Consider the following 27,124-nt stretch of genomic DNA (forward strand, 5'->3'; position numbering starts at 1 on the left):
TGAAATCTTGGCCCTCAAGTCAGTGAGAGCTTTTCTGTTGATGTCACTAGGGCTAGGATTTCACCCTTGACTCACTGTGAACTTTATCTAATCCTACGGTCAGACCTCTCAAATTTCTATTTTCCCGAGTTGAGACCTACGTGGCTGGGAAATAGAGATACCTCCTTTCTGAGAAGGAGGAGGGGGTAGGGTAGAGCCTCCATATGTAGCATACCTTCAACCACAGGACACTGTAGAAACCTTTTCCAAGCTCTGTAATCCACACAGCCTGGCAGGTGATGTTGGAGAAAGGGAAAGAGACCACAGCGCAGTGCTGCAACTCTGTGACATGCAGGCTTGCTGCTGCATGGTGTGAGGCAGGAACTGGGGTGTGCGCATCTCACACTGTGGGTAAGATCTGGCTCAGTCTGTGTTTCTTAGGAGCAAGCTGTGTCCTTGCTGAAAAGGTGGAAGCATTAAAAATAGTTGATCTCTTCTTTTGTTTGAAAGTAACGTGAGACGATAACTCTCATGAACGAGTAAGGTGAGTAGGATTTGGCACAAAGCTATTGTTATCTACTGGGGACAAAACAGTGACATATCCTTCAGCTCTTGAGTGTAGACTCTAGTTATAATGTTGGAAAATAGCATCTTGATACATGCTGCTTGCTTGACTCATAGGAGGTATCCTGCTGAAGCACCTTGGAGTTATTATGTGAATATACACTGCACGTGGGATTTATGCCAGCCTGCCCAATAACAAAACATTGTACAGTTCCAAATCCATGGTCTCAAGCTTAGAGCTCAAAACATATGGAAACAGCTTTAGTTAAATCCCCCCCAGATAAAAAGCCAGTTCTGGTAAATTAGAAGGCAAATACGTTGTAAATCATAAGCATTCAAGTGAGAAATCCTGTCAAGTTAAAATGTAGATAATTAATATATGTAAGGGAGCAGAAATAAGGAATAGATGTTTCAGGACTTGGCATTGAATAGAAGCTGGTAAATGCAGTTTGCTTATGCACTTATTTTTGTGGCTTGTGATTTTACAGGATTATGGTTAGTGTGCAACATTGATCACCTCCAGTACATTTTGTTTTGCAACAAAAGATTGAAGTACTTTTTCCTTGTGTTTGATCTAATTCCTAGGCACGTTTGAAATGAAAGAGAACAAAATAAGTTTCTAGTTAAATTTGCAGCTGTGTCTACTTGTTTTTGGAGACAATGCCCAGAATTTCTGTATGCCTGTTTTAGCTGCTTAACCCCAGATTCACACAGCTAACTGTCCTTTCAAAAACTACCCTCCACCTAAAAAGGAAATGGAATTCTTGTCTCTTGACTTGCTTTGATTGCAAGCGTTGTTTCCCTTGACTTTTTCACAAGCTAGGTTCCTAATTAGGAGGTAGACATCTAATCAGCATTTGTGGACCTAGGTTTTAACAAAAAGATAATGGAAATGCCAAGTGTTCTTATCTTTTAAAGTTAAACCCTGCCTGTTTTACTGAAATTCAGTGTGATTGCTGATTAATCTACCTTTTAAATAGGTCCCTTATGCTTTATAGGGTGCTGGTACTCTGCCCTCGATATTGTCATACAATGCCTTGTAGCTAATTGGTGTTGGTATATTTATCAAGAGGAGTGAACCATTACTTGTTTTGCAGATACCCAGCTTGAAAGCATAGGAGTGTACTGTATACCTTTGTTACAGACTGTGGGAGCCGCTTGTTGAAAGCGAGTAAGTTGGGATGAAGAATTTAGCACTATGTTGCTGCAGCTTATGTCCACGTTAGAATAAATTAATTATATAATATAATCATAGAATCATTTAGGTTGGAAAACACCTTTAATTTCATCAAGTACAGGTGTTAACCTAGCACTGCCAAGTCCACCGCTAAACCATGTCCCTCAGCACTACATCTACATGTCTTTTAAATACCGCCAGGGATGGCAATTCCACCACTTCCCTGGGCAGCCTGTTCCAATGCTCAACAACCCTTTCACTGAAGAATTTTTTCCTAATATCCAATCTAAACCTTCCCAGGTGCAACTTGAGGCTGTTTCCTCTTGTCCTATCACTTGTTACTTGGGAGAAGAGACAGACCCCCACCTCGCTACAGCCTCCTTTCAGGTAGTTGCAGAGAGCAATAAGGTCTCCCCTCAGCCTCCTTTTTCTCCAGACTAAACAACCCCAGTTCCCTCAGCCGCTCCTTGTGCTCCAGACCCCTCACCAGCCTCATTGCCCTTCTCTGGACCTGCTCCAGCACCTCTGTCTTTCTTGTAGTGAGGGGCTCAAAACTGAATGCGGTACTCGAGGTGGGGCCTCACCAGTGCCGAGTACAGGGGGACGATCACTTCCCTAGTCCTGCTGGCCACACTATTCCTGATACAGGCCAGGATGCTGCTGGCCTTCTTGGCCACCTGGGCACACCTCTGGCTCATATTCAGCTGGCTGTTGACCAGTACCCCCAGGTCCTTTTCTGCTGAGCATCTTTCTAGCCACTCTTCCCCAAGCCTGTAGCACTGCATGGGGTTGTTTTGACCCAAGTGCAGGACCCGGCACTTGGCCTTGTTGAACCTCATACCATTGGCTTTGGCCCATCAATCCAGCCTGTCCAGATCCCTCCATAGAGCCATCCTACCATCAAGCAGGTCAGCACTCCCGCCCAACTTGTTGTTGTCTGCAAACATACTGAGGGTGCGCTCCATCCCCTCATCCAGGTCATTGATAAAGACATTGAACAAAACTGGCCCCAATACTGAGCCTTGGGGAACACCACTTGTGACTGGCCACCAATGGGATTTAACTCCATTCACCACAACTCTTTGGGCCCGGCCTTCCAGCCAGTTTTTTACCCAGTGAAGAGTACACCTGTCCAAGACATGAGCAGCCAGTTTCTTCAGGAGAATGCTGTGGGAAATAGTGTTAAAGGTTTTACTGAAGTCTAGGTAGGCAACATCTACAGCCTTTTCCTCATCCACTAAGTGGGTCACCTTGTCGTAGAAGATCAGGTTAGTCAAACTGGACCTTTGCAGCCTGTGTGACTCAGCAGACTCCTGTGCTGACATTCTTGCTCCTGAGGACTTTTTTTTCTATTTGCTTCAGCCCTGTAAAAGAGACACAGTAGTCCAGGTAGGTTTAATCACAGATTTTACATGTTAATTAAAACACCTCTTTACCCAGCAATCTTGGACATCCAAAGCTTTTGTGATAATTTGCACTTCCTCTATTTTTATTTGACACCCCCTCTCTCCCCCCTGTTTACTAATTGCAATAATATTGTAAACTGCAAGAGCTACAGTTATTTGTATCTGCATAGATAAATCTGTAGTAGGGCTATATTGGACAAAGAGTTCTCCGATTAGCTCAGGTCTGACTGAGGATTTGCAGTAGAAGGTACTATATGGCTTTGCAAATAAGTTCTGAGTATATCCCCACCTTAGGATAAGTAAAATAAAAGAGGGCAGGAGGATGTCTGTGGGAGCAGACTAGGAAGATTAGTATGTTAAAATGAAAGTAGGTGAGTAGAAGACTAGACAGTGAAGGTCTTTGAAAAAGAGAACAAGAAACTTAAACTTCATGCAGGCAGAGGAATAGCACTGGAGGTGGTAGAAAGTACAGAAAACCAAGAATGATTATGCTTTTAGCATCATCATTGCAGATAGACTGCAGTCCATTAACTGTAGTTGTACTTCTTCATATACACAAATTAAGTGAGAACATATACTTGATTACTATGGATAAACTTGCTGTTTAATACGAAAGCATTTTGTTAATAGGAGGTGATTTTTCACTGGGTGATATTTAGCCAAAATCTAGAATTGATGAGGGTGGGGCAACACATGCAATGCTTTTCCTGGGTAGGAATACGGGGCTGTTAAGTTCATTGTTGCTCCATTGCCAACATATCCACTTTAGAGAAGAAATCAGTAGACAGGTAATTAATACTAAATAACGTTGGGATTCTTTGCAAGGAATTCTTTGTTCTGCTTCTCTTTAGAAGTGAAAGAAAAGGCAGTGCCCTATTGTGGTCTTTGTCTTCATTCTGTAGGATCTTGTATAATTATTTCCATTGCATCATCATGGCAGTATACGGGTCACTTTCCCTGCTGGTGTAGCAGTAAGTATGGAAGGATGAAAGAAGCTTTCCTGGCAAACAGCTCCTTGGCACATTACTTGAAAACAAACACGTGCATATAGAGATCATTTCACTCCACTTAGTACTAAAAGGACAGGTTTACACTGCCTAGGGGAGCTTTTCTTAGGGATTAGATTTCCTTTTCTAAGCAGATCTGTCAGATGTGGGATCTGGAGCCTTCCTTCCTTCTTCGTGTATAACCTTAGTAAGGTTCCACTAGTTACAGATACTGGAATTTCTTATCCCTTCACCCTCATTCTGTGGATGTTCTGGTGGGGCTTCGTGATTGAGTAATTTCTGCCTAAGGGTGGGGCTGAAGTATTTATGCATATTCTTTGTAGGTCCTCAGGAATGGATCTGGATTCAATTACATTGCCTGCGGGGAGCTTATGAAGACTACTGATAGGTCATAGATGGGGATTATGCATACTGTGTTGAGTAATGGTGGTGGAAGCTGAGGAAAAATTGACTCTCTGGTAAATCTGTGCTTGCACGATAGTACCTTCATCGTAAGAATGCAGCCTTGTTGAACAGCTTGGCCAGAGTCCTTAGGTACTGTAGGAGTGTGATGGCTTAAATGAAAACATACATGCTACCAGCCTACATATCTTTCCAGCTGCCTCTGGTCTGACACCTGCTTATGTTCTACAGAAATCTAATGCTATTGACATCATTGTTGTTGAAAACCGTACACGTTAAAAATTATTGGTGTTCTTGTCCTACGCTTGAGATATGGTAGTTCAAAAGTGTTTGGAACTGTAGGTGACGTGTGCTGCTTCCTTTATGAACTCATTCTCTGCAAACATAGCACCGGTCTCCTGTAGGACACCTTGCTTTAGCGTGTGGTTCACTCCAAAGAATGAAAGAGTAGATAATGAGATGCTCACAGTGTACTGTCACAGGATGTCCCTCTCCAGCAGATAAAAAGTAGCCAAAACATTACAGAGGAAGAGTAATTTCTGTTTTTATTTTCAGTTTGGAAAAGTAATTCCATGTGCCATTATGTTGATTTTTCTTTGGTGGATCAAATGGTTTGTTTTACTTACGTATGTTTAATCTTATTTGATGGATGTTTTGGCTGGCGAATGGAATACTGGTCACTAGTTTATCTGATAATGCCCTGAGCCAGTTTAGATTTAAGGCAGGTTAAGGTTGATCTGTCCTTTATTATACTTTTATATTTATTGCAAATAAAGAATAACAGTTCTAAACATAGTGGTTTCCCAGAAGTCTGAGTCAAAGAGGACATTCAGTACCTCAGCCTTTTCCATGTCCTGTGCTCCATGCAGCAGCAGGCCCACAATTTCCCTAGTCTTCCTTTTGTCATTTATGTAGTTATAGAAGCCCCTCTTGTCATCTTTGACATCCCTTTTTGGATTCAACTCCAGGTGGGCTTTTTTCCTAACCATGTCTCTGCACACTGAGACAGTGTCTATATATTCTTCCTGGGTTATCTGTCCCTGCTTCCACCCTCTGTGTTCTCCCTTTTTGTGTTTGAGTTTTGCCAGGAGCTCATCCATGCAAGCATTTTTACCTGACTTCCTGGTCATTGGATAGACTGCTCTTGAGCTTGAAGGAGGTGGTCTTTGAACAACAACCAGATTTCTTGGACCCTCTTCCCTCCAGGGCCTTTATTCCATGGTACTTTTTCAAGTAGATTCCTGAAGAGGCTAAAATCAGCTCTTCTGAAGTCCAGGGTTGTGATCTTGCTTTTTGCCCTGCTTCTCAGGATCCTGAACGCTACCCATCTCATGGTCACTGCAGCCAAGGCTGCCTTTGACCTTCATATCCCCAGCAAGCCCTTCCATGTTGGTAAGTATGAGGTCCATCAGAGCACCTCTCCTCATGACCTCTTCTATCACTTGGGTTGGCAAGTTGTCATCGATGCTTTCCAGGAACTTGCTGAATTGATTGTGCTTTGCTGTGTTGTTCTTCCAGCAGATACCTGGGTGGTTGAAGTCCCCCATCAGGACCATGGTCTGCAAATGTGAGGCTACTTCTAGCTGTCTGTAGAGTGCCTCATCCATCTGTTTTTCATGGTCACAGGGTAAAATAAATTCCTGTACACGGAGTAAAAGTCAGCAGACAGCCCTGTCACCTTTTTTTTTTTTTAGTAAAGCAGGTGCTCAGAATGTTTTAAAGTTTCTCCTTTTTTTCTGTGATATGAACTGGAGGTTTAGAGGATTTGCAGGAGAGCCTAGAAACTTGAGCCTGATGTCTTGTAAGGAGAAATATTTCTGTGACATGATCAATGATTGATGCAGAACTAGCATATGCAGAAATGTAAAAAGTTCAGTTCAGATTTTGAAAGGGTTAAGTTTAGTTTGTGGTTTGGTGTGTGTTTTTTTTTTTTTTTTTTTTCCCCCAAGAGTCTGGACACAAGTTGTCATAACAGCCTGTAATATATGCTTGTGTTTACCAGAGCTCTTAGTGCTGCAATGACAAAACACTGGATAGAACTGTGCTTTTCTATTTTATCGAGAAATATTGCTCGTGATTTAAGCAGGATCACAGCTGCACAAGACATGCCCAAGTCTGCTTGCTTCTTCTGAATCTTTGTTCTGTAGCCTTATAAATCAGGGAGAGCCTTTGGCCCAGGAACTGGTCTTCTGGCAGCTGCAGGAATGTTGCCATGAGAGTTGCAGTGCCTGTATGGTTGCAGAGGACTGGGACACCTGCTCGAGACCTGAGCCTGCTCATTGACTTTGCTTGTGCCAAATCTGCCCTATAGCAGACATAGATAATCCCCTTCTCTTTACACTGAGGAACTTTTTAAAATGTAACACTTGCCCTGTTGTTGAGCTTTTTGGTTACAGCAGTGATCTCTCCTTTTGTCAGAGGTCTTAATTTTTTTTTGGTCCACTTTAACAGTTACTACGTTTTTAAACAACCTTCACCTACTTTTATGAGTTACAGTAGCTTATGCACTTAAGTAGATCATGCTGTATTACCTGGAATGCAGTACTCTCTGTTACATGTTATTTGTGATCTGATTATGTGCTGGAGAAGCTGGTTTCAGATAATCAACACTTAGCTCTGTGAGGCTGCACAGAGCTGATGTTGTGAGTGAACTTCACATTATTCATCTATAAAAGGAATGGCAGAGGCCCAGTGAACTCCAAAGCAGTTGTTGTGAGGCTTAACTTCATGACTGAGGATTCTTACACAACTTGTTTTTACATTAGAGTCTAAGATATGGCCTCACTAAGTATCTCATTTTTACTAGCACCATTTCCCTTTCTTAAAAGAGTTCAGGCAAGATAATTTTAAAGCTAGAAGTGATCTTTTTCTACTGTATTTTACTGCTTGATGAGGAGAGAGAGGAGGGAGATTAAAACGTGGTTCTTCTTTTGCAAAAAGCATAAAATACTGAAGCAAAATGAGGTAACTGGACTTATTTCGGTGCAACTGAGAGCTTAATTTGGCTGTTTTCTGCCTCCTATTCATATGCTTTTTTTTTTTTTTTTTTTTTTGATGGAATCTATGTAAGTGCAAACTGCTAGCACTGCTTTTTGGTTTAAGAAGTCTCTCCTGTCTCCCAAGTGCTAACTGGAGAAATTAATGTGAAAAAAAGAAGGAAAAAAGCCAACAAAACAAATGAAAAGTCAAATACGTACTTGTGCATGTATATAGTCCGATATATAAAGTAGGTCAAAGTTTAGTTGTGTAAATCTTAATAGTGTGTCCTATGTAATGCAAACAGCTCACTATGCTTCGGACACTCTCACAATTAATCAGGCTTTATGCTCATCCTGAGCCTAGAGCATAACTGCGACTACACCAGCTCTAGCCTGGGATCTGTTCAAAGGCTTCATGTATGCGAACACTTATTTCAGGGAGCTTTAGTGGTCAATGACCCTGTCCCTAGCAGCATTATCCCAAGCCTTTATGGGTCTCTTGTCAGACCCTAGAGTGACTTTATGACATCCTGGCTCAGCTAAGTGCTCCTGTATTCACCCTCATTTTATAAGAAATATTGTTTGATTTCCCTCAACCTCATGTGTGATTGCCACATGGAGGAAGTCATTTGTGCAATACCAGTGCCATTTCCTGACTTAAAGTCAGAGATAATGTCTTACCAAGGAAGGTGAAATTAATCATGTGGTTTATAAAAAGAGATGTCTATTCCCACTCTTACAGCAGCAGCAACATAAAAAATTTCTTGTGATTTCTTCGGTCTCCTAAGTCATACAGAAATTTTGGCTACAGAATGACTGATAGGAACTCTTACTGTGACTTCAACAGTATAGTGTTCTGTATCAGATGACATTATTTAAGTTGAAAAATACCCTAACAATATTGAAAATAGCTGTGGGTTACTTGTGCTGTCATGGTCACTTCATTTTAGAGCCAGGCTTCATGCCAAGATTATCTATTGTTCCTTCACTTTTTCTGTTGGGGATTGTAGTAGAAATACAAAACAGTGGAACTGAGGCTAAAGCATAATTAGTGGATTTGTGATGACTTCTCATCTAACTACTAACCATTCCTTTTGTCTTACAAGGTCTGATGCTTGTGGCCTGTGAAGTCCAGTGCAGGTAATTGGAGCCATAATATGCAAGCATCCTCCAGAATTACGGTAGAGTTTCCTTCAGAAAATTCCTCCTCACATAGAGAAGAGCTTCCTTATGTATCTCCAAAAAGAAGCTCGCTCTTAACATCTTATCCTAGTCTGAGTCCAGCTTTTGGTGGCCTTGCACTCCTGTACTTGCTGACTTTCTCGTATTATGCTGTGGTATCACTCAGTGAGGCAGTTCAGAGCAATTTAAGTATTCCAAAAGGAAAAGTGATACAGTTTCAATTAAATTAGCATCTTAATCTGGTCACAGAACAGTTTCATGAGCACCTTTGTGAGAGTCAAGGAGAAGCAAGGCCACACTACCTAAAGACTGGGAGAAGGCTGGACCTCAGACCCCTGATTCAGTCAGTCTTAAACTGCCACAGGGTTTTAGTTCGAGTATGATATCTGATGATACAGTGAGGAGTTCTAATAGCTGTCCTCTGTCAAAAGAGGCAGTTATGTTATCCTTTTCTCTTCTGGCCCATCCCTTGACATACATTCTCAGTGCTTTCCCTTGTGCTGGCGTTGATGTTTGTTCAGCTCTGTGTTGAGCTGCTTTAGGGACTAAGGTAAAAAAAATGAACTGTGTTTTGCTCCAAACCAATTCAGTGCACCTTGCTAGGTCATCTTAGATGTTTTGTCAACTTCCAAGTTGACATAAACTTGGAAACTAGTGAGAACGTAAAGTAATTTGGGACAAATTTTTCCTGGTGCTTTCACAAGCAGATGGTAGGAGGAGAGTGGAGCACCAGAGGTAGTCCATAGGGATTGGATTGTGCAGCAGGAAACCTGATGTTTCTTTGTACGGTGACATAGATCCTAAAAGTAGGGTTATGAGGATGGAGGTGCACAGGGAGACTTGCAGGCTTACTTAGCCTCTGTCCACAGAGCCACCTAGACAAAGTGTCACAGACTTTGAAGTCTGTCTTGCTAGCACTGTGTGAGAAGAAATTACTGCGTACCTGCCCAGTGAGTCCAAAGATGGAGTAGCCGTGCTCTAAGATGACATAAACAACACAAGAACAGTCTGCATGCTGGTAAATATCTTCCTACAGTCTTATGTTTGTTACTGTTATGGTGATGGGAATGGAAGGCTTTTAGTACATTTCCATGATTTACACCTAATTGTCTTAAACTTACTATTGAACCTGCCCCTGGGGGGTTGAATATGTTGTGAAATACTGTCATGTGCCAATTTCTTCATTTTTGTGGCTTCAACCTCACTCTGGCACTAACTTTCTGGTATTTATTCTGTGCTTTATTTATTTCATTTTTCTCAGCTGGAATAATTTCTTTCTGCTTTGCTAAGCAATAGCCTCACCAAGAAACAAGATAACTCTCTGTGAACAACTTCCTAAACTTTGCAAGAGTTTGGTGATGATGTAGTCTTCAAATTTGATTGAAAAGCTTGAAGATAACTTTGTGTGGAAGATGAATGTGAGAATTTGAGAACTTGTTGAATCCACACAGTTCTCAAAGTACAATATAGGTCTTCACTTGAGAGGCTGTGTTTATCTGTGCTTTACCCCAGGAGGAAACATGTTAAATTCCCCAGCTTCATAAGTGGTAACAGTAACAAAATAGGTAACAGCAAAGTTATTCAGCTCACCTTATTGTAATGTAGTAAAGTCTGCTTTCTGCAAAGGTGTTGGATGCAATACATAGAAAGTAAGTGAATGGGTCTCATCGTTGCCTTGCAGCCTAGTCAGACCTACAGCTTCAAAGCAACTCACAGCCAGTAGGAAATTCTGGAGGGGAAAAAAAAAGTATGAGTTCCGCCTGTGGAAGAGTTCTGAGTGAGAAAGAGAATGAGTCAAGAAACGCAGGTTACATATACATAATTAAGAGTTCAGAAAATAACGGAATCACGGAATTTTCAGAGTTGGAAGGGACCTCTAGAGATCATCTAGTCCAACTCCCCTGCCAAAGCAGGATTGCCCAGAGCACATTACTCAGAACTGCATCCAGGCGGGGCTTGAAAATCTCCAGAGAAGGGGACTCCACAACCTCCCTGGGCAGCCTGTGCCAGTGCTCTGTCACCCTCACTGTAAAGAAGTTTTTCCGTGTATTTGAACGGAACTTCCTGTGTTCTAACTTGTGCCCATTGCCCCTCGTCCTGTCACTGGGAACCATTGAAAAGAGCCTGGCTCCATCCTCCTTCAACCCACCCTTTAGATACTTGTACGCCATAATAAGGTCTCCCCTCAGCCTTCTCTTCTCCAGGCTAGAGTCCCAGCTCTCTCAGCCTTTCCTCATAAGGGAGATGCTGCAATCCTTTAATCATCTTAGTTGCCCTGTCTGATTTATAGCAACGTTGAATATTAAGCTGAATGTATGATACTGCTAAGAGGAATAAGTAATTATAAAGGAACTTCGGTGTATTTCCTGCAGCTACCCACTGCTGTGGCTTGCTGAAGTTAATTTAAGACTAGAGGGTATTTGGAAGAATGCTGCCTTATTGACCTCCAAACACAAGTCAGAAAGTCTAATCTAGATTCAGTAGATGGTTTTTATTTGTCATTTAATTAATGATCTTAAGCAATATAAAGTATGCACAGTTGTGATGTTTCTAAATTAATTTTGTGGGTACATGGTGCAGTGATAGTTGTATGCAATTTAAAGCCAGAAAGTATATTTTAGAGGGGGGGAAAAACCCTGCTTTGAAAAAGAACAGTTTTTATAAAAAATTAGTCTTACCTAATACAATGTTAGTTTTCATGGTACTCAGTACAATAACATATTGATGACAGTATAATTTAGTTAGTGAAAGAGAACATTCAAAGCGTGTACAATCTGTTTTTAAACATGTGGGAAGATAGCTTTTTTCAAATAAACAAAGGCTGTGTCTGTCATGTAGGTTAGTACAATCTCTCCAGACAGACTCAGAGTGGTCCTGGCATGAATCAGATTATAGGATTGGGTCCTACACCAGTGGCCTTTCCTCAAGACCTTTCTATTTTCTCTGCTTCACAAATTTCAGTGAAAAGCTTGAGCTTTAGCTCACTTGGAGCTACTTAAACATGGACGTTCATGTTCAGGAAATTGTATTTTCCTTTTTTTTTTTAGATTCTAAAATGGTCCTAATGGACAAATTCAAGCCATCCACATTAAAATATGAAGATGCCAATTCATAAATTATGATATCGAGTAAATCACCTTCCTGAAATAGCTCCTTATTTTTCCATGCAATGGGTTTTTCATTTAGAGTTTTGCATGCATTGGGCTGACATTTATGCTGTGCCCTCGAGGTCATCAGATGTGGGCTCTCTGGCTGTAGTAGAGCAGAAAACCAAAGCAGAGGAGGAATATTTAACTGCTGTATTTACTTTAGCAGCACAATCTCCCATCCTGTTATATGTCAAAGTGAATAATATTAACAAATCACTGTTGTAAAATCAGTGTTTTCCCTTGCCTGGTGTAGGCACAGTTGTTCTATATTTCTGTTTTTTTACCCTCTCCGTGGACGTCAAGTTACGGGAAGGGCTGTGGGAAATATTTTCCTAAAGAATGATTTGTGTGACTGGACAAATACAGGCTTAAATGGATATGCGTGTCTGCCCTAAAGGTTGGTTATCAAGGATCTGATACAAGGATTGAGTGGATAATGCCAGTTTATACTTGATTTGTCCATTGTATGAAACTGCTGCTTGATGGGGAGTTCTTTCTTTCCCACCCTCCCTCAACATTTCCCAGGGTGACAGTAATTGAGTTTTATTGCTGGCCATAAAAACAGCTTCACTGCTGGTGATTCCTCTTGCATTGGGTTAAGTTTGATCCTTCTACGTAACTGATTGAATGCTTTTAATTTGCACGCTTCTTGTTTCAGCCTTTGAAAGAACACCACAAAACTAGTTTAACACATGCAGAACGTGCTTAAAAATCGTATTCTTAGTAATCATGATGTATTGTGACTTGCTGAGTTGCTTTTTTTGCTTATATGCTGTGCTTCTGATCATAATGTAAAGAACTTTTACAGGAAGAGAGAATAAAAGATTAAATTCATAAGTGTTTGAATTTGAGCTTTCTGGTGGCCCTATTCAGCACAAAGGTGAAAAATAGAGCTTGCAGCTAATATCTAGTGGTGTATTTTACATCTAAACCTGTGGCTAACTGAAATGGACATGTTTCTTTGAGAGTAAAAATCAAGTTGTACATAAATCCTACTTCCAAGTCTTTGACGCTGAAAACCTGTATGCACTTTAAGTTCAGACTAGTTCCACTGAAGACAACAGAAACGCTTGCAATAATGACATTGAACATGCTTGTAGACACTTGCTTGGTTAGCACCTAAAATACCTAATGTATTATTCTGCTTGTTTTTATCTTCAATTTTTTCTCAATGATAGTTATGTTCATATAGGAAAAGATAGTTTCCAATTCCTGTAGCTAATTCATTTAGAAAGATTTTTAATGAAACAGAAGCACTTTTAAAAAGAGGTAAAAAGAAAAATGATAACTATAACGCATTAACATATTCAGCATAATTGATATAGTTGATTCAACAGAAAATTTGGCTTCTTTCTTTGATTAAAAATGCAAATGAAAGTATGGCATATGTCTAGGAAGCAGTAATGTACTAAAGTCTTAAGAACAGCAAAGCGCCGTTCATTGCTTTTGATTCTCTGCTGACTACTAAAACCCTGTTTGAACGTGCATCTGCAAGTAGGAATAGCATTGGTCCCTGCGGAGATCTGTAGTTGAAACTCAACTCAGAGGCATTTCTAGAAGTGGTGTTAAGACGTTCGGGCTGCTTTGGCTTGACCTGCAGTCCAGCAGCGATGAGACACTTTCATTTTCCTGGTTTAAGCGCATATTTCAAAACGGCACAATAGTGGGTAATGATGTACTGGAATGAGGCCCTCTGATTCCCGAAGCAGGACCCGGATTTTGGCGAGGAAGTAGTCACTTTTGCACAGCTCTGTGCAGTGTTGCTGCTTCCGTGCAGCACTTTGCAGCATTTCTGCCAGTAACATTTTCATAGACAATCAGGCCCTTAGAAAGTTTCTCTAATTGCAGGAAGTGAACTTCACTGTTCTCAACAGGGATTAGTCCCCAGAGTGCAAAACTCCTCCCGCGCCCCCCCACCCCCCCCCCCCCTTAACAACAGTTTGCGGATTCACCGGGGTTTAAGATGAGGTGTTTAAGTGCCACTTAGTGGCTGTCCAGAGCAAATGTCAGATACTGCGAAAGCGACAGTTTTCACCTCTCCTGTTGTTGCTTTCCACCAGCAGGGGAATTCCTCACCTTATTTTAGAGATAGTGAAGGCTTAGTCCAAGGCTGGTTGAAATAAATTAAAAGACCCTGGCAGGCTTTTCATAAGAATTTCGGTACCATCATTCCCATTTTTCTTTTTTTTTTTCTTTTTTTTTTTTCCCCCAAGCTGTCCTTTTGAAGTTCTGTTTGGGTTCTCATGTTCTTTTGTTTGGTTGTTTGTTTTTTTTTTTTTCAATAAATGCCTGTAAAAGTATTTTAATGAGTTGATATTTTACCATGCAGTTAGCTGGCACAAGAACCAGCAGTAAGTGAAGGTGCTGTCTCTAGAACTGAAATACTTGTGTTCCTGGAGTTTATTCTTAGGTATTAAAATTCACAAAACAAGACACGTGCTTAACTGGGGTTAGTGTTTGGCATTAGCTGATGTTCTGGCATGTCTCCGTTCCCCTCTGCAGAATATCTGATAGATTTGAAAACATCAGTTCTCATTAATGTTCTGAGCTTGATATAATATGCTTGTACCTGGATAAGGACCAGAGTTTCTCCTCTAGAAACTTGCAGGACTTCAGAATATTCATTACATGTATGTTACTAACTCCATAATGAACTCAATACATCCAGGGGACAACAAACGTCAGAGTGCGTGCATTGCTTGTGTGCAGGCTCCCCTTTTTACTGGGAGGAGGTTTTCGGTGGGCATACTGTGGGTAGGTTGTGTACTGCAGAAGGCACGCTTCAAGCTTTTCCTTAAAATTAAGTCTTTTCCCCCCCTCCCCCCTATATTTCAGATTTTGTTTTTTAATAGACTGTCCATATGCAAGCTAGGATTCCAAGAGTCAGAAAAGTTCCCAGGAACCTCAAACAAACAAAACATAGGTTTCTGGTTTATAGGTACATTTCTTGTTAAAGTTACAGAATGCAAACTGTCAAGGTCTTGGGATAAATACTTTCACACAAGCTGAGACTGTGCATTTGCAACAAGCTATAAAGCCATATAAAAACTACGTATGTGACAAATTTTCCTTACCTGGATAACCCTCAGTGACCTGACTTTTATACACATACATGCACAGGTGTGTCAGTCTGTTCTGGAAGTCTTGATGCCAGCTTAAGACACCAGCTGAGTTGGACTTCCAGGCTGTAGCCTTAACTGAAGTTCAGTCCCAACTGGGTTGTGAGTGAAATAAAAGCACGTGTATGGGGATGACGTTATGGATCTACAATGAGAGAATGTAATACTTGTTTCTTATTTTTTTAAGCTCTTGCTGTTTGGTTGTATAATATAGCTTTTTGCATATTGGAAACAAACTGGGAAAATTAATTAAAGCTGGCCTACATTCTACTCATAAATTATGATTGAAACCAACAGGAGACTTGAGAATTTATTATGTCCTGGGGTAAAAGACCCTGCTCCGCTAACTTCTGAGGTTCACTTATTCGTTTGGGTCTTTGTGACTGTGAACACATTCAGATATGTGAGCTCAGACTCACAAGTTGCAGTGGTATCTGAACCTACCAGATCACTTGAGTGAAGAGTTCAGCTGTCCAGCCCATCCACCCAGCTGTGTGCAGGTTTCTCCTGGAATGCCAGAATTCTCTGTTGGTACTGGGAATACCTGGGAGGGAGGAAATGGCAGAATCAGCCTATGATTATTTTATTGTTTGCTTGTTTGTTCGTTTATTTATTTATTTCAGTAGTGTACCACATGTCAAATGATACTTTGGGCTTTATTCCTGAAAATGTGTACGCATTTCCGAAATTTTACCTGCTCCAGGAGTTACTGCGGGAAATGACACAGCTGTCTAGCATTCTCAGTGATAAGACATGGTTAAAGAAACCTGTAGCAATGGAACGCATTTGGTCTGTGTGGATCTGTAGTTGTGGGATAGCTGACTCGGCGCGCGAAGGCTTCCATTGTTCTGGCAGAGGAGCGGAAGCGCAGTCAGCACATGTGGCCGAAATGTGCAGTGGTGTCTTACAGTAATATATCCTGAGCCCTTTGAAGCGATGCAGCTTCATCAAAACCGCAAAAGAGCCGTAAGGACAAATCCTGTTGCTGTGTTTTAAAAGTCTCTGTACTATGTGTTATATTTCGCAAATGTTTTGCTGGGTGTTTTTTAGGAGTCAAAAAGGAATTGGCTTAAAATAACTAAATGTGGAAGGTTGTTTGTAATGAAACCAGCAGCTGCAAACTTCTGAATGGAAAGCTAACTGAATCATGGGGAAAGTGTTTTTCAGACAATATTTGAATCTTGGTTTTAAAGATGGTTTGTTGCCATTTTGTGGCTTTTGCTGTAATTGAAAAATGGTATGACTAAGCCAAAAATATGTAAAATCTCAAGAGCAAGAGAGTTCATATCATTGCCAAACATAGACTCGATGGGTTAATAAGCCCTGAGAAGAGGGTAGGAAAAGGAGAGATAAGAAACAGTAAGTTAAAATGTGTGCAAGGGAACATTGCTGATAAAATTTGCCATTTTCAAGACAGCTGAGAAGGAAAACAATCAACAGCACAACACAGCAAAATAAAAATCACAGATAATTTAATAAAAAAGTGGATTTATGTGCACCATACAAAATTACCGTACATGCAAATTGTGATATGAGTAGGTTGCAGTGGTATTCTCAATTCCACGTTACACAGGAAATACCTAGGGAAGGACTGCGCTGCAGCTTGTAATCAAACGGAAGGCTGGTGATGAGCAGCGGTGCGGAGCGAGGGCCGGGCGGGTTGCTGAGTGCGCTTCTTAATCGGTTGCGAGGGGCTGCTGTAGTTCTCAGCAGGCTGCTGCAGTTCTCCCACTGGGGCTTCGTCCAAGAGCACCAGAGCAGGGAGGCTTATGATATGAGGGCAACGTTACAGAAATTAAAATTTCTTCAGCTTGATACTGGAAAAGAACAGGACAATATGGTATTTGTTTTCTCTTTCTGTTAACTACATTTAAGATGCGTAAGGATATAATAGCAACTGGTCTGTGATTTTAGTGGGGGCAGGATTGGATCCTTCTCAGATGAATAGCTTTTACACCCAGATTCTCATCATATGTAAATTGCAATATAGCTCCATTGACTGTAAGTTCTGGACCCTACACCTGCTGAGAGGTAAACCTGAACAGATATTTTTTTTGTTAAGGTCTTTCCAGCAAAACCAAGAATGTTATGGGTTGGGGGTGGAATGGTTAACACTTATTATAACTGTTGATTTTTTTCAGTTTACTGAAATGGGTGTTGCTTTAGAGTATCTGAACTACACTAAAAGTCCAGTAGAATCTGTGTACTGTCTATGGGGATTGCATCTGAATACAATTATGAGAAATCAGTGCTGTTAGAAATAGATTTATTAAGTTATTAAGTAAATTGTGGGGAACTGAGAAGACTGACTACTTTTCATGGCTCTCCATACCATGGAACTTTCCTAGTCTCCTACTGTTGCAACTGAAGTACACAAAATAATATGCTTAGGGTGGTGGGACTATTTTTGTGTTTATAGTTAATTATGTGAACAAAGAGCTAGGGTAAAATGCTGTAAAATTATGCATACAAAATTGCTTGTTTTATATTATTCATTACTGGAGTGTTCTAAAATGATAAAGTGAATATGGACATTTTAACTAACATAAGGTCCCATGTAATGGAACTAGGCATTCATAGTATACGTATCTCCCATAGTGCATGGGGAATCAATAAATTTTATAATTATGTTTTGATTTTTAACCAGTCAAGTGAGAGTTGTCATTTTCTGTTCACAATCTGGTTTTCCTTAACACTTTCTAGACTTTTTTTACTACATAACTTACCCATTATTGGAAGTGGAAGTGCTTAGTATTTAATTTATTTTTTTTTTTCATTTGTGGGGTGGTGCTTCTCCGCAAAGGAAACGAGACATATTTTCAAATGAAGTGTCTTTCTTCCCATCTGAGTAACATCTAAGTAAAGGAACACTTTAAGTATAACCTTTAATTAATTGCATTTCAGAAAATACTCCTTAAACTTTGACATTTATTTTTTCTTCTGAGACCTTTTAGTGTTTGCCACAAGGAAGCAGCAGGAGGCTGGAGGAAAAGGGTGAAAGGTCCTTCCACAGCCATATATATCTAGTGCCAGGGGACTTTAATCCCTATTTAATTCTCACATCCTTCATGTCCCATTCTCAGGGGCATTTTTAAAATAAGCAGTCCTGCATCATTAATATTTTATGTTTTATGCAGTTGTGTCAGGATGTGTGTGCAGGTGTGTGTCATCCCTGTAGTGGCTGCTGCTTTCTCCCCCAGAGCCACCTCAGCAGCCTGGAGAGCTCAGCTAGTTGTCCCTCAGCTTGGTGACACCAAGACCAAAAAATAGTGCCCTGCAGGGAGAAAACGGGAGGTTTCCAACTGCTTCAGCCACAGTCAAGACCTAGTTGGTGATCTCAGGGTCTCGACCTGTGTCTTTGTCACTGCACACTTGGAGCATCCCCATTTGTTTTGAGCTCTCTAATCTGCTTCTGCAGTTGGCTCTGCCTGTGCTCCACTCTTCCTGCTCCAGTTTCACAGCTGCCAGAAGACCCTCTGTCACAAAACAAAATAAATGTGTGGAACCTCTGATGTCTGTGTGGCAATTCCTCCCTATGTGCTGAGTTTCTCCTGTTGCTCATTTGCCACATTGTCCTTGTGGGTTTTTTCCATCCAGCTATTCAGATCAAAGTAATCTCTTTGCCTGGACTTATCTGCAGATTCAGGCTGTGGTTTTTCACTCATTTGTAGAGATCTCATCGGTTGATCACAATTGGATCACTCAGCAGTGCACATTTGATCTTGGTGAAACGCAGACATATGATCATGCTTGAGCGGAATTACTCAGAACCCATGGCAAAGTTCCTGACAGCTTTAAGCTTTTTTTTTTTTTTTTTTTCTGTCTGTGGGAAGACAGAAAATACTCAATCCAGCATAAAGCTTGCCAATCCAAGGTTTACTCATCAGTTTTTTAGGAAGTGTTTGAAGTGGCAGTATTATTTCAGTCCAGACGGCCTTAATGTTTATGAATGGGTACCAGGACCCTAAAGCTAGATTGCGTTTGTTGTTACACTGGTTATGTATAGCTTTGGTTACCTCTCTTTCTTTCTCTGTGTGCTACTTTCCCACTGTACCTGCATTTTGTGGATACCTTTGGCGTGCATCATGTTTTTTTGTCAGATACCGTGCATCTAAAGGTGTCTTCTTACCAGCTTCTTGTCCTGTAGCCCACTTCAGGTGTTAAAGGTAAAGCTACTTTTCTCTGGTGTTATGTTTTCTGTAACACCCATCCTCATGCAAAGAGAGGTCTCTTACAGGATGATGGGTTCCACATCCCACAAGTAGTATTTTCTCCAGTCCGTTGTTTGATTAAGGACTTCACCAAAACCTTTCTACTCTGAACTTTCTGAATCAAATGCTAAGAGATATGCATTCAAGATATCTGACTGGTCAGCCCAGCATCTGCTGTTGCCCAGAACTGCCTTATAATAGGGCATAAGAAAACAATCCATTTTCTCTAGATATACCTTTTCCAAGGGAAAAAGAATGTCTGAACACTTCTTTGACCAAAACAGACCCACAGGGAAGAACCTTAAGGTAATGGTAGCAGCTAGGAAAGCTAGTTCAACCTCATGATGCATTTTATCATCTAATACTCTCATGACCTCACTCTAGTTGATCTGACCTTGCCTGCAGGACAGCACTTGCACAAGGAGGACTTCATTCCTCTGCCTGCTGAGCAACATGGCCCATGGGCTCTTGTGCTTTTCTCCTACATGGTGTAGAATCATCTTTTGCTTCACAGATCCCTCCTTCCTTTAGTCCTCTTGCTGAGATGCAGGATCCCAGATGAGCCTCAGCACATGGTGACCCTCTTATGCTCTGACACTCCGTTGGAGAGAGGATGGATAACCCATCACCAATGCTGCTTTTCATTCCTGAGTGGGAAATACTAATGTCACTTGAATCAAAGCATTTTAGCAGTTAGAAAATTTGTGGCTGAAAAGAGAGTCATGTATAAGCTATAACCTACAGGAGAGGTTGGGAAGGGCTCAACTGCTGAGTCAGTGCCCAGTGCTCTGGTGAGGAATTGTTGTCTTCTGTCTGCCACACAGAGACTGAATTGCATGTTATCTCTGGGCACTGGCCCAATGTCTTGCATTTTTCATATTTGCTACTGGTTAGCAGATAGCCCAAATGCTTCAGTCTGTGCTCTGAACACCCTAACAGTACAAAGAAGATTACCCAAAGCATTGTAATTTCTGTTTGCACTGAGTTTCTGGAAACCATCAAGGAAGTCACCCCATTTTATTCGAGAGTGTGGACATGCAGCTCAGGGCAGTGGGCTCCTATGCACTTTGCGTTATGGGGACAGCCACTGCCAGACGGTGGTTACCTGTCAAGTCTTGCTGTTGTCTCTCATCGGGAGGCTGATGCAGATGTTGTTTGGTAAGGTAATTTGGTTCTGTGATTAATCTTTTATTTTATTTTGTATTGAGAAAAAAGGAGTTTGGTTATAATGTAGCCAAAAGTAATAACAAAGCTTACTCTTTTCTTCACTGCAGTATCTTTTCAGAAGCCAGCTGGTCAGGCTTGACTGAGTCTTTGGATAGGATGATATCCAGAGGATTCATTACTTTTTTCCTTCAGTGGATCCACGTGAATCATTTGTTGCATCTTGCATCGTATGGAGGTGCTATAAAAGTCTGGGGTGTCCTTAAACAGACACCTGTATTTTGGTATCTTTTAATACAGCTATATCTAAGAACCAAAACATGATTACATTTTGAATTCACATGACAAACTGGACTCTCACCTTCTTTCTGTCTTTTTCCTCCGATAAAGTAGAAACCTTGGAATGGGAAGGGATGAGACAAGACTCAAGGAAATCCTAATGAAGGGTGAAAACTAAGTAATAAAGGATAAAAATTGTGGATGTTTTTAAACAAAGGCCAAATAATGGATACTGGCAATTACTGGCAGGCGTATTCTTTTCTTGCATTTTTTCAACTGAATTTATGAAGACCTTCTTGTGTACAGGGAAAGAAGAGAGAAATGAAACTTGTAACAGTGAATGTGGGCAGAGGGGATATTCATGAGAAGAATAGCTGCCGAAACTTGTTTAAGTACAATTCAGAGGAAAAAGCTTCAAAAGGGAATGGGATCTGCTGTAAAACCACCACCAGAGTTAACACAAAAGCAGCAGGAGAAGCCAGTTCTCAGTTAATAGAGTTGTGGCTATACCCTTAATGCAGCTTCTTGTGAGATGTCATTCAGCAGTGACATACTGTGAAGACTCTCAAACATATCTAAAACCATTAAACAAAAAGAAAGCTGAAATCAAGAGTCAGAAAATATTCTTCTTTTGAGTTAAAAGGTTGACTGCAGCCTCCTTTCTTCTTAATATTTCCTTATATCTCACATCTCTTTCCTTACCTCCAAATGTTTGGGTTTTTTTAATGGAGAGAGTTTTGTTGGAGGAGAACTAATGGGGGTATTTGTGTATGTGTAAATTTATGAAGGACATCTATAAAACTGAAAGATCATCTTTCTGACAATGTAAGCTTTCAGTTGTGGCTTTGAAGTATTTTAATTGCTACTATTTTAAAAACAGCCACAAATATCCTGCTAATATTTTCCATGATAACATGGAACAATTCACAGGAATTAGGATTTTGTTTTGTTTTGTTTTGTTTTTTTAAAGATCATCCACTTAGATAAGATGGTGTCAAGTGCTACTTACTGTTTATGCAATACAGATGTTATTCCCTCGCCCTGAATTTTTCCATTTACCCAAAATGGATATATAGTGTTTTTGGAGAGACAGTTATTTGCACAAGCCAAACTTAAAATAGAAAAATACAGAGGTTCCGTTTTTAGAAAGTTGAACATCCTGAAAAATGAATGTAGTTATTGTTCCTACCACGTTACTAAATCTATCTTTTTTGGAAGGTGAGCAACACAGTGACCTTTTCATTTACACTGAAGAATTTCATGCATTACCAAATGTTTTTATAGCTGAACACTTAAGCCTAGCTGCCAGCTGTTTCCCAAATGGCTAAGAGCGCCCACTTCTTCTTCCTTCGAGGCTGGCAGCTACATCTCCGTTTAACTAAAGCAGAGAGTGTGGTGATGTAGCATGCCTGAAAGTCATGTTAACAGCTGAAGCTGGAATTCATTCACTGTTATTGTGTCTCCTAATTCAGTGTCTTCACCACAAGACCACTCTTCCTCCAAGTCCTATAGAACCATGTAGAAGGTTTCAGAGTGCGTTTAAAATCATCCAAACATCACTAGAACAATTGCATGCAACAGGTTTAGAAGCTAAGTAGTGTAAAGTGACACACTGGGGATGGCTCTTTGAGCCAGTTGCAGTGAGGGCGAGAAGCCAGATCTCCTGACTAACATCCACGTTTAATGTGGAGTCAGAGGACATGTGTGTAATTGTTAGTTTAAAACTGTGGAAGGGTGCCAGTCAGGAAGGGGGAGCTGGAAAAACTCTCAAACAGGCAGGATCTCCTCAGAGAAAGGAGAAGAAATAACTACTTACAAATAATGTTGTTCACGCTCAGTGTTAGAGAACTGCAACTCTAGTGCTACCACCAAATAGTGGATATGCTGTACAACTGTAAGCAGCATATAAGGAAGAACATTCTGCCTTGCTCTTGCCCTCAGTTGCTCTGCGAAATAACAGCAGACCCAGTTCTGTACTTCAGATGGTAATATTTCTAGTGTTCTTATAAGGTGCCTAATTTAAAGCCCTGAGAACAGGTGTCATTTATTCATGTATGTGCTCTATACATCATGAACAGTAGCAGCAGTGAAAATTTCTCCCTCTGTCATGCCAATAAATCTTTAGAGACCACCACCAGAGTGAGTGTCGGTCATATGTAGTCATTTATTTGGCTTATGGCTAAGAACATCTGTGCAATCAAAGTGCCCATGGCCACTACCATAAAGACAGAATGAGTTGTTGGCCATCCAGAGGTGAATCGTCTGTACTTTAACCTGTAGAACTATTAGAAAATGGATCTCTACTCTCCTTTTATGAAAAAAGGAAATTCATTTGTTGTGGTTTTAATTCCAGAAACTGTAGCATAGTTTGTAAGTTGATTAAAAACCGGGTCCAGGCAGGCTGGGCTCTCCAGACAGGGCTCTCCAACCATAACAAGGTCACCGTAAGTTCCACACTGGTTTATTAGCTCATATTGGGTAGTATTTTGTGGCTGCCTGGCAAATGTTGCTCAGGAAAAGGATCTAAAATTCCCACATCAAATTTCTTCCCCTGATTAGCTATGTGTCTTTGAGCAAGTCAATGAAACTTGTCGAGACTTAATTTTACAGGTGGGTAAACTAGTATTTAGCTAGAGAGTGCTAACGTCCAGTGGCAGCAGATTGCCCCAGTCCCACCACCACCAGCTCAGCTAGGTCACAGTGCTGCCATGCACCAGCTTATGCATCCACTACAGTTGGATTCCTCCATTCTCAGACTGTCAGCGATGCGTTGGCCGTGACAGAGACATCACACTTCACTGGCACAATCCTGTGTTTCGGGCCACCTGTTCTGGGTAGGTGTTACTGTTCTGCATCAGCATTCTGGTTTGTTGTTTTGCGATTCTGTGTTCCTCAGGAGGAAATAGATGGCATTGTCATGCTTAGGTACTGCAGATGCCACAGGTACGACCTGAGAAGAACTGCTTTTGTGTTGCCCCCTCAGCCCGCCGTGGCCCACACACACAGCTAGCACTACGGTGCTTTCCAGCGCAGTGTTAGGAGGTGGCCCAGCTCTCTCGGCAGCTGCCTCCTTGGCTTTGTGTGAACCAAACCCAGAGGGCTGCAGGATCATGTGGTCTGGGGCAGGGGCTGAAACTGCCCCTTATCTGCCTCAGTCAGCTGTGAAATTGGCTCTGCTTCTCCCCAGCCCCTGTGTGTGGGTGTCCTTCAGCGGATATTTGGTAACTTAGACGAGTGGGACAGCGTTGGCTCTAAACTTGGAAATTATTCCTTCAGCCCTGAGCATGCAAGTGCAAGCACATGCAGGACACTCTTCCAGTGGGATGACTGCCTCAGTGAGAGTGTCTTTGGGCAAAGCAAAGAGCTGAATTTGGCACTTCGACATCTAACTTTGAGCAGTTGAATTTTACTGGGGAGAAGTGCAGGACAGATCCCTATGCTTTCCTGTAACGATTTGGCAAATCCAGTTCTTTACTTTGTTTTTATGAGATGATGGAAAATAAGGGGCTTTTTGTTTTGGGCCCAATGGATTATTTCCTGTGAAATCCAAGCCTCCACCCCCCACTCCCCCACCCCACCCCCCATTATTCTGTGCCCTTCCTTCAAACTGAGGAAAATGAGTTGTTTTCAGGCAGCCCTACAGGCACTGAGTAGGGGAGTGTGTTCACAGGCAATCCAGCTGGAGCAACAACAGGAATGAACACCTTTCCTGTCTGGGTAGCAGGTAACATTCCTTGACCTGCCAGAAACGTGCATGAAGACAGGCTGAGAGAGTTGGGGTTGTTCAGTGTGGAGAAAGCTCTGGGGAGACTAAGGAAACAGGAAAGCTGGAGAGGGACTCTTTATCAGGGAGTGAAGCGATAGGATGAGGGGTAGCGGTTTTAAACTGGAAGAGGGTGGATTTAGATTAGATATTAGGAAGAAATTCTTTACTGTGAGGGTTGTGAGGCACTGGAACAGGTTGCCCAGAGAAGTTGTGGAAGCCCCATCCCTGGAGGTGTTCAAGGCCAGGCTGGATGGGGCTTTCAGCAACCTGGTCTGGTGGGAGGTGTCCCTGCCCGTGGCAGGGGGGGTGGAACTTGATGATCTTTAAGGTCCCTTCCAACTCTATCCATTCTATGATACTAGTGAATTCTGCCATACTGTTTTTTAAATTCTCTTCTTCAACAGCTAATTTCTGGAAGTAGAGCTGCTAGTGTGTGCTGTCAAAAGCTGTTAGCTGACATGAACAGTGAGCCTACCTGGAAGTGTAACATTTGCCAGTGGTTTCAAACAGATGATTTTTTGCTAGATCCGGTAAACACCAGCATATTCCCAGAAAGTTACATGGACCTCGTGGGATTGTTTGGTTTGGGTTTTTTGTTTGTTTGGGTTTTGGTTTTGGTTTTTTTTTTTTTTTTTTTTCCCCCTAAAATAGTTGCGAATCCCGTCTTTTGCGCTGATCTACGCAAAAGGGCAAGGCGATGAGGTAGCAGGCGGCCGTCTGCGTTTTCGGCCGAGCTGCCGGAGGGCCAGCCCATTCCCTTCCCGCCTTCCCGGGGCCGGGCGGCCGCGGCCCGGAGCGGGGCGCTGGGCGGAGGCGGAGCGCGGCGTAGGCGGGACGCGGCCCCGGCCCCGGCCCCCACCCCGGCCCTTCCTTTCCTTTCCTTTCCCGCCCCGCAGCCGCCGCGGGTGAGCCTCCCCGGCACGGTCAGCTCAGGGTCCCGCCGGCTGGTTCCCGGCGCCCGGAGACGACTGCGGGGAGACTTTGGGAGACCGGGCGGGCGGGCTGGGCAGCGCTGCGCTGCCCTCCCGGCGCATGAGGCGGCGGGGAGAGGCGGAGAGGAGCGGCCGGAGCCGGGGATCGCCGCCGAAGCTCGTAGGATGTCCCCATTGTTCAGCTGGGTGGCTAAGGTAGGCGGTGCCGCGCCCGCCGTCCTCCGCTCTCGGGAAATAAAAGTCCAGCCTAAGAGTTTGCAGATGTCCGCGTGTAATTAATTGCAAGGCGAGTGGACCGTCTCTGGGAAGGGAGCAGAGCTGCGCTGTGTTGTTCAGCCGGGGGAAAAGGAGAAGCACTCAAAGCGAACGGTGAAGGAAAACTGATATAACTCAGGGCTTGGGGGGGTTAAAAACCTCCTCGGTGCGGAGCTGTGGAAGGGGAGAGCTGGAACTGGAACTGCACAGAAGAGGTGGTCTTACTGCCTGCTCGGGTCTAACGCTTGGGTGCTCTGGAGAATGTGTAACAGCACTCCCACTGTTTCCTTTGGACTTTTTTCCTGTTTTTTGCCATGCTCTGAATTGATGAAGAGCAATAAGCTAGCATTTAATGGGGGGCTTACATGCTTGAGTATGACAACGTGTGTGTCCTGCTGGCTTCTGCGTCTGTGTGTCTAGGGCTTCAATAGGATCTCGCACTGTACCTGTAAACCTACATGTGGATGCAAAGCAGTAGTGATGCTTAAAGAAACCTGGAATATAGTTTTGAGCTGATGTTTCAAAAGAAAAAAATATTTTTCCCCAAACTAACAGTTATTCTAAATTTAAAATGACCTGTATATGATATTCTATCATGAGGCACAGTAGAAAGTGCAGGAGAGGACAAGTGGCTGAAGCAGAGCTGTATGACAAGCAAGAATCAGGGAGGGGTTCCTTGGAGGAATTAGCTGTGGAAAAAAAAAAAAGACGACTGTATTTTGAAAGTAAGCTAACAGGCAGTCTGGTCTACTAGGCAGACCACAAAAAGCCTAGCATTCCCTTCTGTTCTGCCAGGTGTAAATGCCAATCACTGTTATGAATCCCTCTCCCTAATATATAACAGGTGAAATACTTGCCCTGGGAAGATGGTAAGAGGGAAGTGCTTGATGTGTGACTGTGTTACCTTTGTTCAGATTCTCAGATAGAAGGATTTGCTCTGTTATGTCTTAAAATGAGCCTGCTTAATTTTAGCCATGCCCTGAAAAACAGAAATTTATCCTTTGCTCTTCCCACCTTGCCTTTTTTTTTTTCTCTGTTTAAATTGCTACCAGGTGGGGCTCTTGTTTAAAGTAGTTCCTCTCCTGTCACCACTGTGGCTATGTCGAGAGTGTTGTAAGGCCTGATTTACTATGTTATCCAGGGAAATGATACCAGCTGATTTCCATGCGATCTCCCACATACGTGCCAATCTTCTGTACAGGTGGCTGCTGTAAAAAATGAGTTGTACTGTTGAGTAAATACTTCAGGATGCCACTGAGGGGTTGCCCCTTTCCCCCCCTCGTTGCTCACTTGTCGGCTGGACAAAGCAGCTAGTCAGAGAGGAGTTAGTCTTGGAGGAGGTACAAGGCAGAACTTGTAGCACGCAGACTTGGCCACATTTCTAGAGAGAGTAACAGAAGCTTTTGCAGAAACACACTTCCAACTCTGCTTTCAGAACTAATTATTGCAATGCTGATTCCTTGCAAGTGTTTAGTTTTATTCTTTTAACGGCCGTTAATCATCAGCACTAATTTGGGAGGGAAAGCAAAGCAGTGTATTTAGAAATATAAAATG

The 27,124-nt window shown here is 42.1% G+C and overlaps 1 protein-coding gene across 1 annotated transcript in view; it reads left to right on the forward strand.

Moving 5' to 3' along the window:
* The window catches only part of TBC1D1 (TBC1 domain family member 1), a 109,875-nt gene that overhangs the window by 790 nt on the left and 81,961 nt on the right, over positions 1–27,124 (forward strand). The window lies entirely within an intron of this gene.

Source organism: Vanellus vanellus (genome assembly GCF_965231255.1).
Source record: "Vanellus vanellus genome assembly, chromosome: 4".
Lineage (NCBI taxonomy): Eukaryota > Metazoa > Chordata > Aves > Charadriiformes > Charadriidae > Vanellus > Vanellus vanellus.